Raw genomic sequence first — 24,542 nt, 5'->3', positions numbered from 1 at the left:
ACAGCCTCGGGGTCCGGTATGAACCCGGTCTATCGGGACAATGAGGTCTGCATGGTCGGAGCCTATCAACAGGGTCGGCATAGCATTGTCTATGAGCGGGATCGGTAACTTGCGCAGATGTGCATATTTCTCCATCAGCTTGGCGACGGGGTATGTGTACCGCGACAGTCCTATTTCTTGGCTGGTGAAAACGTCTGCAATCTGGTACCGTCGCTCAGGCTGGCCGCTTGCTGCGATAGAGAATGAGACATTCTCGCCCTTTATCGTCTTCAAATCTCGTCTTATTGTCCGAATTGTCATTTGGGTTTCGCTTCCCCGCAGCCCTAGCTGGGCCGCAGCGGAGGCGAGCAGCAGGGTCTTCTCTGACCCGTCATCGAGGACGGCGTAAGTGTCCAGGACTTTATTCTGGTAGCTTAGTGTCACACGCACTACTTTTAGGAGTACTCGGGCTCCACTGCTGCTGGCGGGATCGATGTACATGACGCTCGCTTTGCGGCTGGATGGTGCAGGTGAAGGGCGCCGTCTGTTACTGTCGTGAAGTATGTCCAGATGGGCTCCATCGCACTTGGTGCACCTTTTCTTTAAGTGGCATTCGGCTGCCATGTGTGAGCGCGCACAGCGAAAACAGCGCTTGTTGGACTTTATCCATTGACCTGCTTCCTCCGCGTTCAGCTTGGGGAAGGAGTCACATTGCGCTAGCCAGTGTTCTTTCTCACAGTAGGGGCACACTATCTTCCACTTCTCCGTTCTGGAGGGGGTACTGTGGCTCCTGCTGCTCGGTACTGACTCCGATTGGTGCATCACAGTCACCGATCTTCTTCCATCATTTAGTCGTCTGGTTCCTTCTCTGGAGCCAGGGGTGCTCCGTCCGAATGTATCTAGCCGTAGGCTGCTGACTTCTCTCGCCAGGAAGTCTGCTAGATCGAGGAGGTTCGGTTCGGGGCCATTCGGGTCTCTGTGGTCCCTCTGCCGCCTAAAGCGCTCCTGACGAGCGGGCGGCAGCTTCTCCAGGATCCTTTCCACATTTGAGTTGGCGTAAAGTTCATACTTCCCCTTCTCTCTTTGCGCTCCCAACATCCCTACCAGGGACTGCACTCTGATGGACAGGTCGTCCAGTGCTCGATTGTCTATTGCTGGGGGTAAGCGGTCGATGTGTCGGATCTCCTGGATCACGTAATCCCATATGCGCCCATACCTCTGGTCCAATGCTACCAGCGCTGCTGTGTATGGGGTGGTGGAAGTCGCGTAGGCGAGCGCTATATTATGTGCGCGGGGCACCTTTAAGTGCTGCAGTAGGATGGCGTATTTGTGGCGTTCATCCAATACATCCACCAACATGGTCTCCAGACACATGCGGAGTTCTGTATACTGGGCCCGGTTCTCTTGGGTGAAGTCGGGTACCATAGGCGTGCCAATGTATGACGCTGACTGTGGATACATCGGCGAGCGTTGGGGGGGAGGCCTCCTAGGCGAGTCTCCTCCCGCTCCTTGGTATGGGCTGGTACCGGCAGTGTACCATGGCCCGCTTGTCCGGGTGCTGTTCCTCGGTGCGGGTCGTGCGTCGTGCTCACCCGTGTATAGAGTCGGGGGTCTGTAGCGCAGCTCCGCGGGAGTATAGCCTGGGCTGTACCGGACCTCCTGGTCCGGTAGAGTACTGTGCTGTCTTCGGGCGCGGTTCTCCTCCTCTTCCTCTTCGTCTTCAGTTAGGTCATCCAGTGCTTGTAGTCTCTGGTTTAGCCTCTCCACAGGATATGCTGCTCCTTCCCGGTTGCTAGGTCTCGCTTGGACCGGTGGGGGGAGGTGGTCTGTGGGGGGTATAGACCTCGTCTGTTGGTCAAGTTCAGGGTTGTTTACTCGGCTAGGGGATGCCGCCCTGGAGGTGTGTCTAGACGAGTTCCTGGAGCCTCTGGCGGAGGGAGAGGGTGTTGTCCGTCTGATCAGCTGTTCTATTAGTTGCGCTTGCTGTCTGTCGCGCTCTGCGTCCCGTAGAGCACCAGCAGCTGCTCGCTGGCTGTCTGCTCGGTCTCGGGCCACATTCTCTTCCATCTGAATGCGTCTTATTTCCAGGCGTATGTGCTCTTCTTCGCTCCGTTGCTGTATCTGCAATCGATCGCGTTCACCCTGGAGTCTATCGCGTTCAGTAGAGGCTTTCAGGCTGACGAGGAATGCCTGCTGTAGGGTCCTCTCTGCCTCGCTGGGAGAAGGCGGTTGTATAGGGGGGCCTTCCCTCGGGGTACTCCTTGCGGAGCCTTGGAGCTCTATCTCCACGGTGCTCTCCCCGTCTTTTTCCGTGCCGAGTTCTCTCTCGGTAGCGTTGTATTCCTCCCGGGACTCATCGGGGACTACTTCTTCAGTACTGGCGGGGTGTGAAGTCATGTCTGGTTCCCACTGGTCCCCACCGTGAACTTGGTCAGTTACATTAGAGCCCGTAGGGGCCTCTATGGTCTGGGTAGTCTGGGCGTTGGGGTTAGACATACTTTTACTTTCTAGTTTTACCGCGTTTACTGTTAGTAGAAGACTAGGTTGTTGACTGACAGCGTAAGCCTCTAAGTACTGAGGGAGCCGTCGTTCGCGCTGCGGGCGTTGGTTAGGAGGATCGTTTCGTGGAGTGTTCATCATAGGCCATTTCAATATTAATATACACGATGTCTCAATACCGATGGTAGGCCGAACTTGGCCTTACTCCCACACGTGGCATCGCGGGGAGGCTTTACGTCTGTGACTCTATTGGAGGGTAAGAAACTGGACTGAAAAGAAAGTCCTACTTTAGTAGCGCAGTATATATACGCACTATGAACAAATAGTCCCATTAGTGGTGCGGTAGCCAAATTCCTACGCGGAACTAGGACTTGTTCGTACATGTCGAGCGGTACGTTTGAACTGGGTCTGAGGGGTATGGCAGCCTGGCACCAAGGTCTCGACCAATAGTAGAATGGAGACTATTATGGGATGTTCAGTAGGCTAGAATGGATATTCAATGCATATTGTACAAGGAATATACAAGGGATATCAGGGAATATTAGAGAATATACAAATACAATTAAATATATATATATAAATAAATATATATATTCGGTTTAATCTGGCCCTTCACAACACTAACCATGTCATCACTACCAGCGCTGCTAGTCCTAACCATGTCATCACTACCAGCGCTACTAGTCCTAACCATGTCATCACTACCAGCGCTGCTAGTCCTAACCATGTCATCACTACCAGCGCTACTAGTCCTAACCATGTCCTCCTCCCCCTCATGCTGTTCAAGTAAAGGAAACGTGATGATAACAACTCTGAACAGCTCATTCAGATGTGACAGATTAATCAGCTCCTGTGTGTGTGTGTGCGCGCATGTGCACGCATGTATGCCTCCTTCCCCCCCGCTTCTCTTGTTTGCTCTCTTTCTTCCTCTCTCTCTCTCAATCCCCCCTTTTGTCAGAGTAACCTTCAACCTCTCCGTTAATCACCCCTTTCACAGGAGAACTTCTCTCTCTCTCTCTCTCTCTCTCTCTCTCTCTCTCGCCCCCAACAACAACAACAGATCTGTGCATCAGCTCTGCCCTTCACCTCTTTACTGAATTCCAATCGAGGGATCAGGACAGAGAGAGAGAGAGAGAGAAAAAAGAAAAAGAGGAGGCGGCAGCCGAGCAAAGCACTCTAGTAAATCAACAGGGCGATGCAGTGGATGCTGGGCCTGTGACAGTGTGCGCCTGGCCGTGGCCACATTGGCTGCTGTGTGGGGGATGCTGCCGTTTAGCACACGGGCTCACGTTACAGGGGAGGGCCAACAATTACATGCAACATTAACAGCTGTTGATACAGCCTACTGTATGCACTGTCACTTATTATGGATGGAATGATGTGAGCCTGAATGATGTTGAACCTCCTGGGGTCGTTTAAAAACTCGAAATGACAACACTTGCCTGTTACCCCTCCCATTCCCACTCAACCCACACGTCGGACCGAAAACCAAAACCAAATCTACACAAAGTGCAATACTTAATGTTTGGAGAAATGACACGATTCTACCTTTTAAAACAGAGGAATGACGTCGGAGGAGAGTGCTTTCGATCTCCCACAAAATTCCGCAGGCCGTGGGTTTCACGTGTGAACAGAGTGGAAGTGGAACGATGACGCACAGGCGGGAAGCCTTCAAACGTTCCGTTTTGGTGCGTTTACACATGTATGCCATACATACCGACGTGTTTCTCTTACTTCTCTCAGGCCCTAAGACAAGAGAGCCTAGGGGGGAAAAGCCCACATGATGAAGTCCTGAATTAGATGGGGAGGGGGTGTAAATATTTGATGAGCTGCCGCATGTTTCACACATCAGCCAGGCGGCTGCCTCATGGGCGCCCAAGGTCACAGGAATCTGTAGCCACCATGAAGGTTACACAAACACACACACACACAGAATATTTAGTTTAAGAATAATCTGTCATTCTGTAATGAAATATTTTTGGTGTCCATGAGGGTTGGGGCACTTTGTGTGCGTGACGACATGAAAATAAAAGAACCAACATCATTGTTGTGGAAAATTATTTGACCAAGTCCACTTACAGAAATTGAGAGCGAGTCAATGGTTAGGAAAAAAAAGATTTTTTATTTATGCATAAGATGTTTATTTTGTGCACAGAGTCTCAGTTCGATGGAGAGAGCGGAAGACACTCTGCGGAGTGAGGAGCCCCGAGCCCACAGATACACTTTCAGCCTTGTAGTAAAAGAAATCAAGGTTTTGCATACAGGAATAAAAAAGTCTGGCGGTTCTCATAACAGTGTGGGATGAACACTGATAAGCTGCATCTGGATATTTTGTTTGCGAGAGAATTGGTCGTTAAAAATGGTTCCAGACAAAACATGCTGTCTGTACGCTGTCTGTACGCTTAGGCCCAGTAAGCTGGTTTATCGTACAAGCAGGGATATAGCACACTAATATTGTACAAAGAATTGTAGGATGAACATATGCTATTTCTATAATATCATCTCACACACACACACACAAATGAAGGCACACAGTATGTGCATACAGTAACACACCCACACAGATGTTTGTGCACATGTTTACACGTACTGACGTACACACAAACTGTTTGGTTGTTGGCGACTTGGATCTATTGACCATAATGACTATAGGATCAATAGGCTCCACGCTCATACACCATTGACACGTCATCGATGCTCCAACTCATTTATCTACCTAGAGAGCAGTGGGAGATCTGTGAAAATAGCTCTGTGCTGAATATCTAATCGCCAGCGACTCTGTCTCAGCCGGCGGCTGGGCTGGGCTGGCACCTATCCATCCATCTATCAATCAGTCTATACTCTATAGATGTCTCATCCATCTGCTCTCACACCCAGGAACCATTTGAAATGAGCTGAAATACAGTATTAGATAACAATTGATGGCTTTCTGCTGCCCTTCTTTCCCTTGAGAGAGAGAGAATGCAGGGACGTCTGCGTATGTCTTTGAACGGGGGGGGGGGTTTGCCATCCGTTTTCTTTTTGAGCACCCATCGTGGCTCCATGGTTCTTCTGAGCAAGGCAACGTGCTGAACTCGACACTCGCGGTTAGATTCCGCTGCATAACAGCCCGTGGTCACGGCAGCAGTACATGCAGGGGCCTGTATGGGAAAAAGAGAAAGGATATTCTCACACCCTCCGCAGCCCCGTGTTCGGCCGATAAATCTTCCTATTTTTGGGGGGTTGTTAAGACAGGTAACATCACCTGGGAATTACCAGAGAGCCTGCTGGCCAGATGATAAATCACTGCGGTAAAAAGGAGCGATTGCCTCAGTCAGTGTCGACTCGCGGAGCATGAAAATATATTTACACTAGACGAGACACAGAGGGGAAGGAAGAATTAGTGGGAGAATGTAGCTCGCTACACGGCCCACTGGGTACAAATAAGAGGCTGCATGTAAAGCCGAATATCAGTGTAGGTCTGACCTCGACCAGTCGACTAATTGATCGAAAGGAGCCGTAGTCAACTGCCAACCTCTCAGTCAAATGCAATATTTTTGGATCATTCCATTTGGGCTGTGGGGGGTGCTTAATGTCTGATTTAAGTTAAATCGGGGCTCTTAATTTCCTGCATTCTGGTGAATTCTAGTGCATGTGAATCACAAACTAATGAGCCAACAACTGCTTAGTACAATCTACTGTTATAAACCTCAAATAAAACCAAAGGTATATCACTAAGGAGGGAGACAACACAAGCACTGCAGTCTTTAAAGGAAAACTCCAACATTTTGGGAAATTAGCTTATTTAACATCTTCCCTGGAGTTAGACAAGAAGATACATACCTTTTTTGTCTCTCTGCATGCATTAGGCTTAGGGAACGCCCGCACTGTTAGCGTAGCTTAGCTTCATCAGGGTCAGACCTTTACCCTGAAGTTCCCTACAGTCCCCTACAGTTACGAAATACACTCCAAAACGTTCCTGTAAACATGTTGTGACCTGTGTATTTACCACGTGGAGAAATAAGAAAATATACTCTGAATTTTTTTTTGCCGAACGACTGAATGAATGAATGAAAACTTTATTTAACAGATTGCAGAATGGGTACAATACAGTACGGCTCAATACACACAATTGTTAAGGGGATGCAGACCTGAGAAAGACGTTTGTCTTGTTTCCATCAGGGTTCCCCATTTTCAATTCATATAGATCTCTGGGCTAAGTGATTTCACATCACCAGTGCTACTTTCTAACGTGAGGGCAGTGTTTGTTTACATTTTCATTTCATTCAAAAGATCCGAGGATCCGGAAGTTAAATCAGACATTAACTCATTCTGTGCCAAAAACGGAAAATTACATGTTTGCTCGACAAGTGTCGAGTGCCAAAAACGAGATATTACGTTTTTGGATCGTTTGATCTTTTTACTTTGATCCCCGCTCTACAGACTTGCCCGGAGCGATCTGCATCATTTTGGCACACTCACATACACTAGAACTGCAATGCCGATCGACTATCACCAGGTGGCAGTATCGTCCATGTCTGAACTGCAATGGCTTGGGGTTGATACACAGCCTCACTTTTTTTTCTTTCTTGGTAGTGGCCCCTCCTCCCGCTTGAACAGAAATTCACATTGATCGCCTCGAAATTCCGTTGCCTAAGCGTATTTGACCATCGAAACGTGTTTCGACATATACACTGGTAATCACGATGGCGATGCGGAATTATCCTTCTTGGAATACCTTCTGCTAAGGTAAGGTACATTCTATGTCTATTTTACAGAATCTGAAATAGGGCTGCACGATTTTGGAAAATAATCGAATTGCGATTTTTCTGACAGATATTGCGATTGCGATAAAATTTGCGATTATAATAATTCTTTTTTAGCAGCCCCACAGAGGTTTATGGTAAAATGCGGCTTGCATCTGGCCTACACGGTGGGTCTGTTCGGGACACCGAGCCTGAAAATTTTTCTTTTTACCTGGGAATCGATACCGGTACCCAACGGTACCTTTTTTTCTGTACTTTATTCTCCCTCTCTGAAGTCTAAACTTCACAACACACAATCTAAAACCCCTTACCTCCCTCTCCCAAACCGTTCCTACAACAATAACAACTTTTTTTGCGATTAGCTAATTGCATCATTTCAAATCGCAATCTAGATTTAAAATCGATTAATCGTTCAGCCCTAATCTGAAACGTGTTTTTCTAACGATCACAGTTCTGTGTTTCACCGGACGAAAAACATGCTCGGCAAACACGATCACAGTTTTGAGTTAAAACGACCCCCCCCCCCTTGATGATTTTGTTAAGGTACATATATCCATGTCATATACCTCTGATCTGGGAGTATTTGGGGTTTCAGGGGATCAACCAGAACGGTTTTGGCTTATTGCACATAACGCGTTTTATCTCGTGATCTATGAAAAAAGACTGGATTATCTTGGAAATGCGCGATGTTTAGCGTGTAATAAACTACAAACTACAGTGTGTGGAAACAAACTATTATTCCCATGTTGCACTACAAGTAATGTTTGTCAAAATGAGCCACACCACGGGGCACCCGAGTGGCGCACCGCATACAGCACTGCGGTGCAACACGGCCGACCCGGGTTCGACTCCCGGACCCGGTGATCTTTGCCGAATGTCTTCCCCGGTCTATCTCCCATTCCTCCTCTCTCTCTCTCTACCGGACTGCCCGGTAGCAAAAATCAATAAAAAAAACTACAAAAACATAACTTGTCCGAAAGGACAAGTAACATTTAAAATGAGCCACACCACGTCTCCACAGCTATAATACAGAACACACACACAGCTTCGCAAACATAGTGAAACGACCGCGGAAACGACTCAAGCTGGCATTCTAGCTGTAAAGATAAGCGATACGCCCGGCACTGAAAGAGTTAAGCACCCCCCCACAGCCCAAATGGAATGATCAAACTGCCAGTCGACTATTGGCAAATTTTGGCCAATCAAATTCGACCATACAAATCCTTAGTCGGGGACAGGCCTATATCAGTGTAGTGAGATTGCAAAGCAGTATGTTTGGGAGATGTTTTTAATAAGATGATGAACACAAAATAGTTTTGGATTAGAGGACGGTTCCCGTCGGCTCCAACATGAACACGGTCTGTGGGTATTGTTGTCTGTAAACCGCCATCACTGTTTTCACATGATCTGGGGTCTCACCCCCCCCCCCCCCCCCCCTGATGTCGCTTAGAAAAATACCATCCGCATTCATCCGTCAGAGGCATGAGGAACTCATCAATATTTCAACGTGTACCATAACAAAGAATGAGGCCACTGGCTTTATCGTGACCTTTCTGCGTCATTATTCACAAATGAGACGTTATCTCCCTCCTTCTCAAATGCCACAGGAGAATAATGCGACCCAGTTGACAGACACCAAGAAAATACACAAGGAGCGTTTGCCTTCGCAGTTTCAAACACAAAGCTTCGGCTACCTGTAAGAGAGAGAGTACATTATGAATGTCAACAGGGAGGGGTGGTGGGGGAAAGAACCATCAGCGAGGAAAGGAGCCATGAATGATGCTCTTTTCAGTCGACTACAAGATAATCCCCTGTGATGGATTGGGGATACGGCTTGATCCTGTATTTCATTCAGAATTAGTTTAGCCAACTGCCATGGGGGGGGGCTTACAGTGACAACATGGGTTTAATTAATGTGCAATGATTCAGCATTTATTAGCCAGAGCCGGCAAAATGTAATAAATTATTAAATTTACAGCTCTGTGGCCCAGCTGGTGCTGCGGTGAGGGACACATTTTAATTTGATCAGCCAGATGTCTTCATATACTTCCTGTATATTCGTATTAAAGAGACCTTGACAATGTCACACATCAGATGGTTGGCAGATGCACGTAGATGTAATGAGTTTTCCAGAATCATCAGATAAGAGTTTAAAAAAGGAAATAAAAAATCGCAAAGAAACATTGAACTCATTTACCAGACTGGAGGTACAAGTGATTTCTCTCGCATGTGGCCAAAGCCATCTCTGCTCAGAAACATTGGCAAAGGAAGGGGCTAACTTGGTAGAGTTAAACGAACAAGTAAATGGTAGAAATGGCGTAAACTGCCCCCCCCCCCCCCCCCCCCCCCCTAGTGGGAAGTTGATCTAGAAATGATTGGGTATCAGGAAAGTACATTGCTGTAGTTCTTTGAAATTGAATGATCGTTTTGGCCAGCCATGTTGAGATAATTAATCAGTTGTGCCTAAATCTGGTGAATGAGTTTAATCGTACTTTGTCGTGGAATTCCCCTTTAAAGACAGGTATAGTACTGTATGAAACATAGATGTCAACATCACCGTGTAACTGTATCATCCATTAAATAGGCCAGCTGTAGAGGAACTGATGATGACTTCATTAGTGTACAATAAATAATTCACACCCCTTTGAAAAGCATTTATAAATTAAACGTGGACTAGACCTTCATCTGAGCTAAGCAATAGAAATTAACCAGAAGAGTCAGAGAGAGGACTCAACCAGAGCTTCTCTGTGGAGGAGAGGTGATCTCTAAGTACTGGACATGTCCCCTTGACCATCTCATTCATTCATGGTATAAAAGACCAAACTGATCCTAGATCAGTACCCTTGTTGTCCGACACAAACACCGGTCCAGGGGATACATAGTACATTCTACGAGGGCTACTGCTGCCACCTAGTGACTAGAAACAAACCAACATTCATGACCCAGAGACCCATAGGTAGTCTAACAGTCACTGACGCTTTATTTAAGAGAATACAATATCCACAGCCGCGGTGATAGTAGGACGTGTGTTCCTACTGGAGGCTGGAGGGGTCGTTCAGTGCCTGTGCGGAGATGGCAGGGAACCACTGGCTGTGTCCGTTATCGGAGGCACCTGGCTGTCTTGTTTGAGGGAACTAGCCTTCTTCTGACTGGATGGCTTCCTAGGAGGGAGAGATTTATTGTCAGAGAGGGGCTGTTTTTTATATATTTTTTTATGCAACCAGCAGCCCTAGCTCGCTCTCTTGGTTGGTCAGTTGGTCCACAGAAGTGCCACACCCTCTAGTGGGCCACGGTTTTCACCCTGGGAGGCTGAAAAGTGGCACGGAGGTCAAGCTTGTGTGTGAATGAATGAATGAATGAATGAATGAATGAATGAATGAATGAAAACTTTATTTAACAGATTGCAGAATGGGTACAATACAGTACGGCTCAATACATACAATTGTTAAGGGGATGCAGACCTGAGAAAGACGTTTGTCTTGTTTCCATCAGGGTCCCCCATTTTCAATTCATATAGACATTTATGACATACACAACATACATGACATTTATGGCATAGGGACATATAGGTATTTAGTACTGATACATTTGTGACATAGGCGGTATTCAAATATACAGTACTGTTACCCCTAGATCCTGACAGAGTATATACATATGATGGGGAGGGGACTGTGCATTAGGAGGGGGTGGGTGGGTGGGAGGGAAATATACATACGGCGGGGAGGGAATATATACATGCGGTGGGGAGGAGACTGTCTATTAGGAGGTGGTGGGGGTTTTGGGCATTTACGGTGGCCAGTTTCGAATTGCAGCCTCCCGTAGGTGCTCTTTAAGAGCGGTTTTGAATGTGGGCAGGGATTCACATTCCTTTACAGCTTTGGGTAGGGCGTTCCACATTGTTGTGGCATAATTGTGAAACGTGTTTAGTCCCTTGTTTGAGCCGAATCTGGGTTTAACATGATTTGTTGAGCTTCCTCTGGTGTAGTGGTTGTGGTATTCACTGACCTTTGGGAAGTATTTTGACATGTACATGGGCACCCCGGTCGTATAGTGTATCTTGTAGACCAGGCCCATTGCAAGTTGCTGTACTCTGTCGTCTACTCTAAGCCATCCTAGGTTGGCAAAGTGGGCAGGGGTGAGGTGGGTTCTGGGGTTCAGGTCAAGTAGTAGTCTGACCAGTTTGTTTTGTGATGTTTGTAATTTTGTTTTAAGCGCCTTTGAGGTGCTTTGGTACCATGAGGTGCACGCATAGTCATAGTACCCTTGAATGAGTGCTCCTGCCAGAGTCTTCAGGGTATTCTTGTTTACCAGAGAGGAGATCCGGTACAAGAATCTAGTTCGTTGGTTGACTTTTTTTATTACATTGGATGCCATTTTGTCACAGGAAAGATTTGCCTCTAGGATGGAACCCAGGTAGGTAATTTCGTCTTTCCTTGTGACAATATTGTCACCCACTGTAACTGAGAATCCGTCGGTCTTGCTGAGTTTGTTATTTGAACCGAAGAGAATGGACTCTGTTTTGCCCATGTGTAATGATAGTTTGTTATCAGCGAGCCATATGCAGATTTTGCCTAGTTCCTTGCTGAGGGTTTTTTCAACCTGCAATTTGTTCTTGTCAGAGACCAGCAGGGCTGAGTCGTCCGCAAACAGGAACAAGTTGCAGTCACAGGCTGACGACATGTCATTTGCATAAATTAGGAAGAGTAGCGGTCCTAGTATGCTTCCTTGTGGAACACCACAGCTCACTGTGAGGGGGGGGATAGAGTACCGTTTACCTCTACCATCTGTTCTCTCCCCTCCAGGTAGGATTGCATCCAGCTCACTGATAGGCTATCAAAACCAATTGCTTTTAGCTTGTCCATTAGAATGGAGTGATTGACAGTGTCGAAGGCCTTTTGTAGGTCCAGCATGACCATGCCGCAGTATTTGCCCGCGTCCACCTCTTGTTTGATGTGGTCGTTCAAATAGAGGAGGCATGTGTCAGTGGAGTGGGACGTTCTGAAGCCAGATTGGAATTCGTAGATTAGGTTTTTTTTCCGCCAGGTACTTTTCGACCTGTTCGTAGACTATTTTCTCCATGACTTTCGAGATGGAGGTAAGAATAGAAACAGGGCGGTAGTTGCCTGGGTCTAATTTGCTGCCCTTTTTGTGTAGAGGGGTCACTCTCGCAATTTTGAAGTCCTTGGGGACGTGCCCCTGTCTGTGCATTACAGAATTGCGCTTGTTAGTTAACAGGACTAAACATGCTTGAGGGGAAACCGGTTGAGGTCCGTCACCATTACGCTAGTATTGATGACCCCGTTTAAAGCACGGTTTAAAGGTTTTATTGTTTGTTTTCAAAGCCCTCAATGGCCTGGCTCCCTCTTAACCCTTTCACTGCCACACTACCAAATGGTTAACCCTTTCACTGCGACACTACAGATTAACCCTCTCACTGCCACATGACAAAGGGTTAACCCATTCACTACCACACTACAGAAGGTTAACCCTTTCACTACCACACTACATACGGTTAACCGTCTAGTGTGGTAGTGAAAGGTTAACCTTCTGTAGTGTGGTAGTGAAAGGGTTATTTAACAGATCTCCTCTTACCCCACATTGCACCTAGGTGGCTTAAGTCCTCCAGTCACTCTTTTCTGGTGGTCCCTTGATCTCTAGGCTAAAGACTGCCTTTGCAGTTGCTTCCCTAAAGCTGTGGAATGGCCTCCCCCTGCACTCCCTCCCTGTGTGCCTTTCAATCCAGGTTAAAAACCTACCCGTTTACCTAGGCCTTTAAGCTTTTAAACTGGACTTTTTAGTCTCGATAGTCTGGATCTCACACCTATCCTGTTTTTTATTGTGTATTTTTTTTATTCAATCTTTTTCACATTTGTCGTTATATTTGTTGTATTTGTATTGCTTTCTTTACCAATGTTTTTACTGTGTTTTATTATAGTGCCATTTATATGTACAGCACTTTGGTGCAACTGCAGTTGTTTTAACTGTGCTTTAGAAATAAAACTGGACTCCAACCGGTGCCCCCTGCTGCTGAAGCGCAACATGGAGACTGACAGATGACTTGTTTTTACATTTAGTCATTTAGCTTGTATCCAAAGCGACTTACAAGTTTTGTACGACAAGTCAGTAGGAAGGGTACAGCTGAGTAACAATGTTCATCAAACAGTGTTCAGACTTGAGTGCTATAGTGTTGAGTGTATGTTAGTATATTAGGAAGAGTGCATGACAGTAAGAAGGTTCATTTAAAAAAAATAAAAAAGTATTATTTCAGATATTGATTGAAGAAGTGTGTCTTTAGTCGACGGAGAAAGATTGGTCGGGTTTCGGCTGTCCTAACTGCGGTGGTTTAGTAGCCAATTGCTATGGTCACTTAGTTTCTGAGGGCAAATATTGAATATTTGTACAGTCATCTTTCCAGAGTAAACAGCCAAGGGGCATAACGTTCCCTGACGACATGCTTGCGTAAAGCCAGGGAAGCGCCTCATGTGCTGAAAGTTCCCTGAAACCTCTGTGCAGAGTGTTAATTGACCTATCTCAAGCCCCGCCCTCTTTTCTTGATCCTCAGGGTTTGAGATTCAATTAGCAATCTTGCAGGTTGACGCATTCGATTTCTTTCCACATTGATATTGATGGATTAGAAAGCATTCTTACTTCTTACACCCTTAGTAGTATATCACATGCATCTCACCATCTTTGCAAACCTCACGGATGACAAAAAGTAACCTGGCATACCAGGTAGTAAGTAGTTCATGATCATAATAACATCAGCGCTATAAGATGACCGTGATCCTACGGCAAACCTTTTCAGACGGTCGCTTGTGTGCTTGGAGGAGGGTCCCGTTTTGGACGGTACAACAGCAGAGTTTGGCACCCGTCTGGGCACGAGGCCAAGGTCCCCCAGCTTGTAGTGGGCCAGGTCGGACCTCTGAGCGGGCCTCCTAGGGTACAGGGATGGGTAAGACACCAGACGTAAGGAAAACCATAAAGTAGCTCACACAAGCCAGTGATGCTCCTCAAAACAGTTAACACTGTGACTGAATTTGGAAATGATTGCAGCAAAGCCAACACCAACTCTTCCTTTGTCCGACTTCTTTTCCAGTCCACTCTATAGTATAGTATAGAATAGCGTGCGGTAAGTGCAACATATCAACATAAATGAGACCATTTCAACATGATCCATTAAAACTATACTAACGACACCCAAAGGCTGATGCATGTGTGGTTTCACAGTGACGCTGTTTTCTGCGATCGGCCAGTTTTACCTTCACTCATTATGTCGCAAAGCATTATTAGTTTTCATAGGGGTGTAACGGTACACAAAAACCACGGTACGGTACGTACCTCGGTTTTGAAGTCAAGGTTCGGTACGGGTTTTCGGTACAGTGGGGGAAAGTTTGGCTTTCCATGTTCCACTCAGGGGTGATGTAGTAGTGTGCAGTAACTAATTGTACTTGTAGGGCTGTCAACGAATATTCTATATTGAAATTAATAATTGAATTAAAATATAAAAAAAAAAAAAAATTATATTAGATTGTGAAAAAAACAGCCCCGGGTGGGCGGTGGTTAACATACCGTTGTATTCGTTCGGTACACGACTACACAGCCGTTCGGTACGGTACACACTGAAATGGTTCGGTTCGGTACGGATACGTGTACCTTTACACCCCTAATATACAGTGTTTCACTCCGATGTTGGAGGGGGGAAAGTTGTCTTGTCTGACAGACATAACGATGTGCAGTTGACAGATGAGTGTGTAAAGGAGTGTGATGCCAGTACACCTCGCTGGCGTGGGATCTAAGGTCTGAGGCTGTTGCAGTGGGCTGTTCTCCGGGATGAAGTCCACCAGGGCGGGTCCCGTCCCCCGCTGGGCAGCACTGTTCAGGAGCTTTAGCAGCAGCAGGCTCCTCCTGGATATGTTCTCCATCTCAGGAACCTCCCGGAGTCCCAAAAAGAAAGGGTTTATTTGCCATATAACGTCACGGTGACCAATCGCAGCCACTTTTATTGTCTGGGACCAAATACGGCCACGCCCCATTCCCAGTAAAAAGTGGGAATCTCTAGAATGGGTTTCGGGCGACGCTGTATATGGAAGTGACTCTCAAGGTGACGATTAGACAACACTTTCTGTTGTCAGTAGATGGCAGCATTGGTTTAAAATTAAAAGGTGAAAATGTTGAAAACTACATGAATACATTTCCCAAGAGCGTTAGCACAGGTCACATGTCACTGGGATGTGTCCATTCTTCGCCGTGATCTGAACAGCGGTAAACTATTACTGCGACCTCGGTATAGCGACCGCGACTAATTATCTTAACAAAAGTGCGCTGGTAGCGTTACATATGTTGTCTAAAGGGGGACATATGGTACAATTTAAGATTTTAATGATAATCGGCATATAAAGGACAACATAAAGCATCGTTAATTTGTAAGAAACCTCAATGAAAACGGTAATATTCGCTATTGTTATGAAAATGTGCTAGAATCCTATAAAAATGTGGACGCATTTGGTCTACGTTCCGTTACAATGTTATACCATCATCCACAATATATGTAAAAAAATTAATAAAATCAGAATCAGAAAGGTTTTTATTGCCAAGTAGTTTTCACATACAAGGAATTTTCTTTGGTTGCTTTTCGGTGCGACATTAGCGGACAGACATTAACTCATTGAGCGCCACGCCCCTTCCGGGAAATTAGGTCTAGATGGCCACCGCTTTAATCAATGGGAGGATGGGGATATTTGTGAGTGCTTAAAATATATCTTAAATTATGGCTATGGGTCTAATACACCCGTCGCTTATCAATGAGTTGCTTGCAGTCAACATGTACAAAACGGATTGTTTTTCATCGGCACATTTCCGTTTTATACTGTTTTGAATACGAGTATAGTTTTGGTGATTTCTAGTAATTCCAGAGAAAGACGCGATAATAGCCCTTTAGTGGAATACACAAAACACGTTTTTCGGCTGATTTATGAATAGTTTACAAATAAACGCTAGATTATCGATAGTATATGTGTCATCATGCACGATACAGAAGCGGGCTGAAAAATCACTTATCCGTGCATTGGTCGGCGCCAACGGCACGCACACACACACACACACAGACACGTTGTGATCGCTGTGAAAAAAACATCTGATTAACCCAAGATTGGTAACATAGAGTCCTTACAACACACAAGATTAATCCAATTCCTGATCGCGTTTATTGATCCAACGTTATATATCCAAAACACATAATCCACGCTGGTCAGAGTGTCCTCAGTCAATGTGGTATAACGATACTGCATGCCCGAGAAGGAAAACCTGGACCGGACTTTTTTTTTTATGCACAGTCCCAGCCAATCCAATCCAATGATGTGCAATACCATCTGGGAGACGATAGGCAGCGGTATTTGCCCTTTTGCGAGCTCAGACCCATTCCCAACGATAACATCAGGTTGGATGGATGAAAATTAATGGATATCGCTAATAAAAGAAATAACGATTAAAACCGGACTATACTCGTGATTGGCGCTCAAGCGTCGGCAAGTTAACCCAACTATAGTCGTGACTGGCGTCCAATGAGTTAACAGACAGATAATACAATAAAGAGGTGGAGTAAGATCAAATGAAATATGAACTAAGTTAAGCACAATATAATATAATATAATTATAAATACAATAATAATAAACAATAATAAATATGTATTTTTTTTGTTATTTCTATTGTCATGCTATCATCATTATTGTTATTGGTATTATTATTGTCCTGTGAAATCTTGTTTATTATTATAATTATTATTATATTGTGTTATGTTTTATGTTTCATGTAAAAAAAAAATATATATATATATAGAGCCTATTAGGATGCTAGATCTTAATGTGAAACACTGATTTGCCATATCTTGCTATGCTCGCTCATGCCTGTATTTTTTATGTCCGTTCTATTTTATAATTTTTTGACTATTTTTAAACTGAATCATTTTAAACTATTTTTACTATTTGTGTTACTGAAAACTGTAAGCGGAGAGCCTATTGGGATGCTAGATCCTAATGTGAAACACTGTGATTCTACCTGTCTATCTTTTTATGCTCGCTTATGCCTGTATTTTTTGCTGTTGTGAAGCACTTTGAACTGCAACCTCTGTATGAAAAGTGCTATACAAATAAAGTTATTATTATTATTATTATTATATAATATAATTATGAAATAAAATATATATTATAAAGTTAAGTAATATTATATTTTAATACACTTGACCTTATAGTGTAACATTATATTACATTATGTGTACCTCTACCTCAACATTGAGTAACTGCTTCACCATCATCTCATTAGTCTATGTTAATTCTTTCAATTAATGCAAAATAATCTTTTGGCAACTTTTTTGTGTCCATTTTCTCAGGAAATGGGGAGCGGTTGCCACCATTTTATCTACATCGTTTGTATGTAATGACATTGACATGGGTGCATTTACATCACTTGAATATCTTGCTATTGAGATCAAAGTTGAACTGTCTTTGCTCATCATCACATTATACCAACCACCAAAATACTCATCAGTATTCCTGCAGGAATTCTCAGAGCTAATATCAGTTGGTCTCATTAAATGTGAAAGATTAATCACACATGGAGATCTGAATATTCATATTAATAAGAAGAACGACCCCAAGGCTATTGAGCTTATCAACCTACTAGACAGCTTTGAGCTAATACAACATGTAAATTAACCCACTTATCAACATCTTGCTGTCGCTCCAGGTAACAAAATAAGTCAAATGACAAAATGTCCCCATGGATAAATAGCAATGTTGGTCAGACTAAGACAATCTGTAGAGCTGCTGAATAAAGATTTTGGAAAACTAAGCTCACAGTTCACTGCAATATATATAAAGAAGCCATGACTACCTGTAACAAAGAAATATGAGTGGCAGTCCTCTGCATCAAAACCCTAACTCGCATTATTCTTCAATAACAAAATAACTTAAATTAGAGCCAGCATAAGTCCTGACTCCTGATGCAAACACAGATACCATCTGCAAGCCCTGCAAAAAAGTAACCATAGGTCAACCAAAGCTCTTTTGGTAAATGAGCTGATAACAGACCTAGTCTCAATCTACTGGGCCTGAGACATGGCTTAAACCTAATGATTTCCTGCCTTCAAACTTGGCTTACCCCCCTAATTTCAGTAGCTCTCATATCGCACGGACCTCCAAAAAAGGAGGCAGGGTTGCTCTGATTTACGACTCCAAGCTCAACTTTCTCTCCGACTCAAACCGTACGTTTTCCTCTTTTGAGGTGCTCCCCCCCCCCCCCCCCAGAAAGTGTGGCGGTATGGTTTCTACCTCCACTGCATCCTTTGTAATGGCTGTCCTTTATCGTCCTCCAGGCCCTTACTCCCTCTAGATGAGTTCTCCACTTTCATCTGAGCTTGTTACTCGTACGGATAACCTACTAATTGTTGGTGATTTTAACATACGGTTATCCTATAACCATAGTTATATGAGTAATAGCGGCGCTCTGCGCTGCCTACTGGAACATATCCCATATCAGCCTAGATGCTGAATAAATTTCTCAACATGTACCTATACACCATCCGCCTGGCCACACCCCCATCCGCTCCTCTACATAAGCAGGGGTGTGGCCATACTAACAGCTCCTTCCCAAGTCTTTCACCACCGAAGGCGAAGACCACGGGGTCCTCAGAGAGTCCAGCGCAGAGCGCCGCTATTACTCATATAACTATGGTTATAGGATAACCGTATGTTATATATCATATAGCTTACGCTCTGCGCTGCCTACTGGAACACAGGAGCTGAGCAGAGTGGAAGCTCGACAAATGTACCCGCTGAGGCACCCCACAACTATCAGAACCGGGGAGGACCCGAGCCCCCGGACCCCCCTAGTGGAGGACGGGAGGGAATCGGATCCGACTGTGCGAAGAGGGTATAGCAACTCAACGCACAGGGTGAGCAGACCGTGGGACTTACCTTCCCACAGAAGAACCCACGACTACACAGGCGCGCAACCCACATGCCACTAGGGAACGAACGGGAAGAAACAAAACCCCCGTTACAACCCCTAATATCACGGGGTCAAGGTCAAAAACCAAACCCCGTGGCAAGGCCGTAGCAGCGGAGCGCGAAGGAGGACCCAGCCCCAGGAAGGGACTGGACCCCCCGGAAAAAAAGGGGGCCTGGTGAGGCCAACGACGCCGCAGCACCGAGACCCCACCAGGCGGTCACTAGTGACAACACCCCCCAAATCGCCAGCGTATCGGAGAGGGCCCATCCAAGAGCAGGCCCTTCCCCCCTACAGCACGCCGCCCTGAAGCACTCAAGAGGCTACACCCCTACAGCGGGACCAGGCAGCGCACCGGGGAGACAACCCCCAGAGAGGTTGATCCCTCAATCCAGGTAACAGGTCAAAGGACTCGACCTGAGCCTGGAGCACTGCGGACTAGACAGGCGCCAAAGGGGTCTGCTGAAAACAGCACCAAGGTAGAAGGGGCGTACGGTATGCTGTGCACAAAAAAAACCCACCCTCTAGAGGGGCCGAGGCAGAGAAGGCTGACACGATTAGCAGACGTCATGAAAGGTGCGGGAGCACACTCGCAGGCAGACGGGGTCAAGCCTGGCCTAACCCGAGAGTCGACTCCGCTACCAACACACCTGGAAACCAACCACCACCTAACAGGAGGCGGTTGTTCCTATAACCCCCCAAGAAAAAACTCCAAAACACAATTGCGGGTATACACCGGCTATACAGCAGTACAAGTGTTTCAGTTCTCAAGAAGGGGTTAACCCAGGCCAACAGGTCGACGAGAACGAGTCCGGACCTGGGCCCGGCGGACCGGGACGTACACAGGGATGCCAGAGGGGTACAAGAACCACCTCGACAGCCCCCTCCCAGCCCCGCCAAGCAGGAGAAGAGAGGGGTGAAAAAATAATGGAGAAGGACCAGACTCCTTTAGCACAGCGCAAGGTACAACACAATATGGACCAAGCAATAGTGAAGGATAACACGCAGTGACATAACCACGAACACCTCCATAACATCAAACCCTGCAACGCCCGGGCCAACCCGGCATTTTCCCCCCGAAAAAGCACAAGTCCTTCAGGGTACCAGAACAGCAGATCTGCGCCCCGGCGGTCAACGGGTTAACTGACCTGGTCCGGCGCGACCAGAACCAGTCCTGTGTCCTAATCATGCCACCATCCCCAGTCCCAAGAGGGGGGTAGGTACGCGTGTCGATCCAAAACATCACAGAGGGCGCCACCAAGACGGTCAGAACATAAAGCACCGTGCCCGGTGGCCCACCCCAAAAGCGTGAGACCCCTCCGCCAATGCTTTGATCTATTCCGTTATCTCCCCCCAGAGATGAACGAGAATTCATCGAGACTAACCTAGTACACTGGCGCTCGGAAGAGACAAAACTCCATCCTAGTTGCCCCATAAAAACGCTGTTTCAATGATGAGCAACCAAGGCGTGCAAGCCCATGCGTGGTTCCACACAGAAGCACCCAGGGCCAGCACTATGTACACTATGCACTATGTACACCCAAAACATATCAATGGTAATTCTAACAAGAACCCAGATAACGTTCCCTCCAAGCCGCCTGGGAGAGCGGCAGGAAGCTGGCCAAGACACAGATATGGGTCCCATATGACGCGTCCGAGGGAAAACACCCCTGTCAACCCTGCCCTGTATAAAAGAGAGGAGACGGGGAACCCCCAAAGAGACTTCCCACATGAGTAATAATTGAAAAGATATATGTAACATTGAGCTACGTGACCAAGCTCAAGACATATGCAACAGAGCGCAGAGCAGAACTTCTTTTTAAGTTCTCACCTTTCAGGTGGCTAGCCGACATCGCCGCAGACCCCTGACGCCATGTTACGAGAGCCGATCCCCGCCCGGGCGACGTGACCCCGTGAGGGGGCGGAGAGAAGGCGCAGTGAGCACTGTTCCACGGCCCGAGAAGCGGCGAATTCCAGCCAGAGGCGCTGTATAGCACGCGGCCGGAGCCACCATAACTCATCTTGAAAATAACAGAGGTCCACAACATGGAGCCTGAAAAGAACTCACGGAAGTCTCACAACCAATAGAAACGCGCCCAGTGATGTACTCTATGGTGGGGGGAATTCCGTGACCTGTCCAAATATGGCGTGGGACCAGGGAACCCCCCCCCCCCCCTCCCTACCCTGTGACACGCTGACCCAGCAACGTGACAGGAAGCCCGAAGGACAGGAGGTCCAACCCCCTGACTAATCAGAAAAAAGGGGAGGGATGGTTTATCAGTTCACCCCCTCATGACCCCTCACCCCTGATACGATGCAATGACAAAGCAGAGCCATGACATCAGTCATAGCGTGCTACAGGAAGCGCATGTATACCTGTCAAGGTAACTGCTTCACATAGGCTCATGTGCGAACCTGCCACCTGAATTTTTACACCTTTACCCTAAAGGAAGAAAAAACACAGACCAAGAGTACAAGAGCTTACACATGTAACTTCTGTAGGCCAACATCTAACCCAGTTGTGGATCTTAAACGTGAAAACGACACACACAACCCTCCATCACAACAAAAAAGGGCAAAAGTACACTCTCTGTTTTTTCTGTAAGAGGAACGCCGTTTTTCATGACGAGAGAAGACACAAGTCCTTGATTAAGTACTGGTCACAGGCCTTGATAAGTCCACATGACAGCGACCAAACCATTTTCAGAAATAATTGCCTCTCTAAGCAAGAGCACAACCCCAGCAGAAGCTGAGGGGTTACACCGTATCCCCAAAAACATAGTGAAACAACACACATCTTGTAAACAAAATCATGTTTGAGGGGAGGGGGGGGGGGCCCAGGGGAAAACCGGGGAGAACCCACCCCTCACCACCTTACCCCTGATACGAAGCCAATGTGTAGAGTAAGCATTACATCATGCACACCAGCACAGCCGAAGACCTTGTTCGAACAGGCACAGCCCTGCTCATGTGTGAAAAAACTTGCCACTTGTTATTGTCATCACAAGCTGAGAGAGGGACTCATCCCTCGATCACATGCCACTATGCACAGCATTGTAAGGTAACCCAGCCAGTGGTGGGCTCAGCCACGTTGTCTAACATTACATGAACACACACAACTTCTCATCATACAACAAAAACCCAGTTCATTTTACTCACGTAAAAAAACAACGCTGTTTCTAGGTAGAGAGAAAAGCACAAGCTTTGGCCAACGCTACCCAGGCTATACAAGCGACCAAGACAATTCACACACAGCACATGTCGTATCTCCAAATGTAGCGAAGTAACATATGTTTTGCCTGGAAAAAAACATCGTTATTAACAAAACATTCGGGAGGGGAAGGAAGGAAGAGTGGGGTAATGTCCAATGGACATCTTACCTGCACCAAGGAACGCAGGGCGAAAGGCCGCAACACAGGCTGGTCTCCACGTTGACGAAAGGCCTCTCACTGGCGGGGAAAAAAGAAGCTATGGCCGGAACCTTGCTCCGGCGAGACGCCCCCCCTCCTGCAGCCGGTCATGGTGCAGGCCCGACTACATCTTCTGTCAAAGATGATGTCGTAGTCAGAGTGCCAGGGCCTGCTATTCTCACGGCTAATGTTTAATGGTTGTAGCACAAGCTAACAGCTAACTCTAGGCTAACTGATAGCATCAAGCTAACGTTCCCAGCCGAGCGAAAACGGGCAGCTAACGTCGTAGCTAAACAGCTAACTGGCTAACAGTTAGCTTAATCCGGCTAAGAAGCAAGCTAAGCGGCTACCACTGAAAAACTGTACAACGTGAGAAAAGCAATACAGGCCAACACTTCAGACAGCCGCTGTCTTCCCCTCTTCTCATCCGAAGAGAGAAGGGAAAAAGAAGGCAATACACGTCCCACTACAGAACGGTGTTTACCATAGCGGTGCCGGCAACAAGTCCCTCGCCGACTTGAGCATGGAGATATTCTCATAGTGAAACACCAAGCTCACCTCCCTCGCACCGGGGCTTTTAATTTTTTTTTATAAACGGGGCCAGCGTGGCGACAGTGGGTATCCGTTTGTCCAGAGACCCGGGGAATTGAACCGCAGATTTGGAATCACGGTCCCAGGAAAACAAAGCTCTCGATGAGGAGCTCATGTTAACGTGGGCATCAAACCAGAACCCCCTCCACGCCGCCAAGTGGCAGCGAAAAAGGATACCAGCCTGGAGCCGGACCTTCGTAAGCTGTGTAGCCGTTCCCCCCACAACCAACACACCTGGCGCCCGCGTTGCGAAAACATCACCCGCCCCAGAGAGGCCGCCAGCCCTCACACGGCAGAGCGCCTCCCAAGCAAAGTGTCCAACTGCAGAACCGGAGGTAATGCCGGCGGGGATTGCTCAGCGATGCGAGCCCCTAATACGAAGCGCCGGTGGAAGTCAGAATGATCATCATCTTCTAGACACTCCGGTGGCGAAGACATTATCGCTGTATTTCCTCGAAAAATAGTGAGAGAGAAAACAAAGATATAATGTCAACGCAGCTCCTTCTCTTCAACGTAGCTCCTTTCCAACTATTTTACACTAAACTCAAGTGGTACAGACACTCGCCGTGGTGAAAATAGGGAAGGAACTGTTAGTATGGCCACACCCCTGCTTATGTAGAGGAGCAGATGGGGGTGTGGCCAGGCGGATGGGTGTGTATAGGTACATGTGGAGAAATTTATTCAGCATCTAGGCTGATATGGGATATGTTCCAGTAGGCAGCGCAGAGCGTAAGCTATACGATATATAACATTAATTTCAACAAAACTCTGGATCCCTTAAACAAGGCTTTTACTGACATCATTGACTCTTTCGGTCTCATTCAAATCGTTCACCAACCCACTCACCGTGGTGGGAACACCCTTGACTTAGTCCTAGCCTGTGGTCTCACTGTGTCAGACCCGACAGTTTCTCCTTATGCTCCTGCCCTATCAGACCATTACCTCATAAAATCTTTAATTGATTTGACGGTTTCTCGCCCAGATAGTGTGGAATCCTACATGAGCCGTCGTATTAATGCCTCCATTGTCCCAACGCTTGTTCAATACCTACCGGGTACCCTCTCTCCCTTCCTTTCTTATTCCGGCCCCCTTGATCTCTTTACAGATAAGCTTAACGCCACCCTTTGTAGCACACTTGACACCGTTGCTCCTCTTAAGCCTAAAAAGAAACGTGGTATGCAAAAACGAATTCCCTGGTTTACGGAGGAAACTCGTACCATGGAAAAGGCATGCCGCAAACTTGAACATAAATGGCGTTCGACCAAACTCAGTGTTCCTGCCTTGCACAATTTTACTGTCTATTCTATTTTACTCTTT

This window comes from Notolepis coatsorum (genome assembly GCF_963971535.1).
Source record: "Notolepis coatsorum genome assembly, chromosome: 2".
In the NCBI taxonomy this organism is placed as follows: Eukaryota; Metazoa; Chordata; class Actinopteri; order Aulopiformes; family Paralepididae; genus Notolepis; species Notolepis coatsorum.
Note: the sequence above shows the minus strand (reverse complement) of the source record.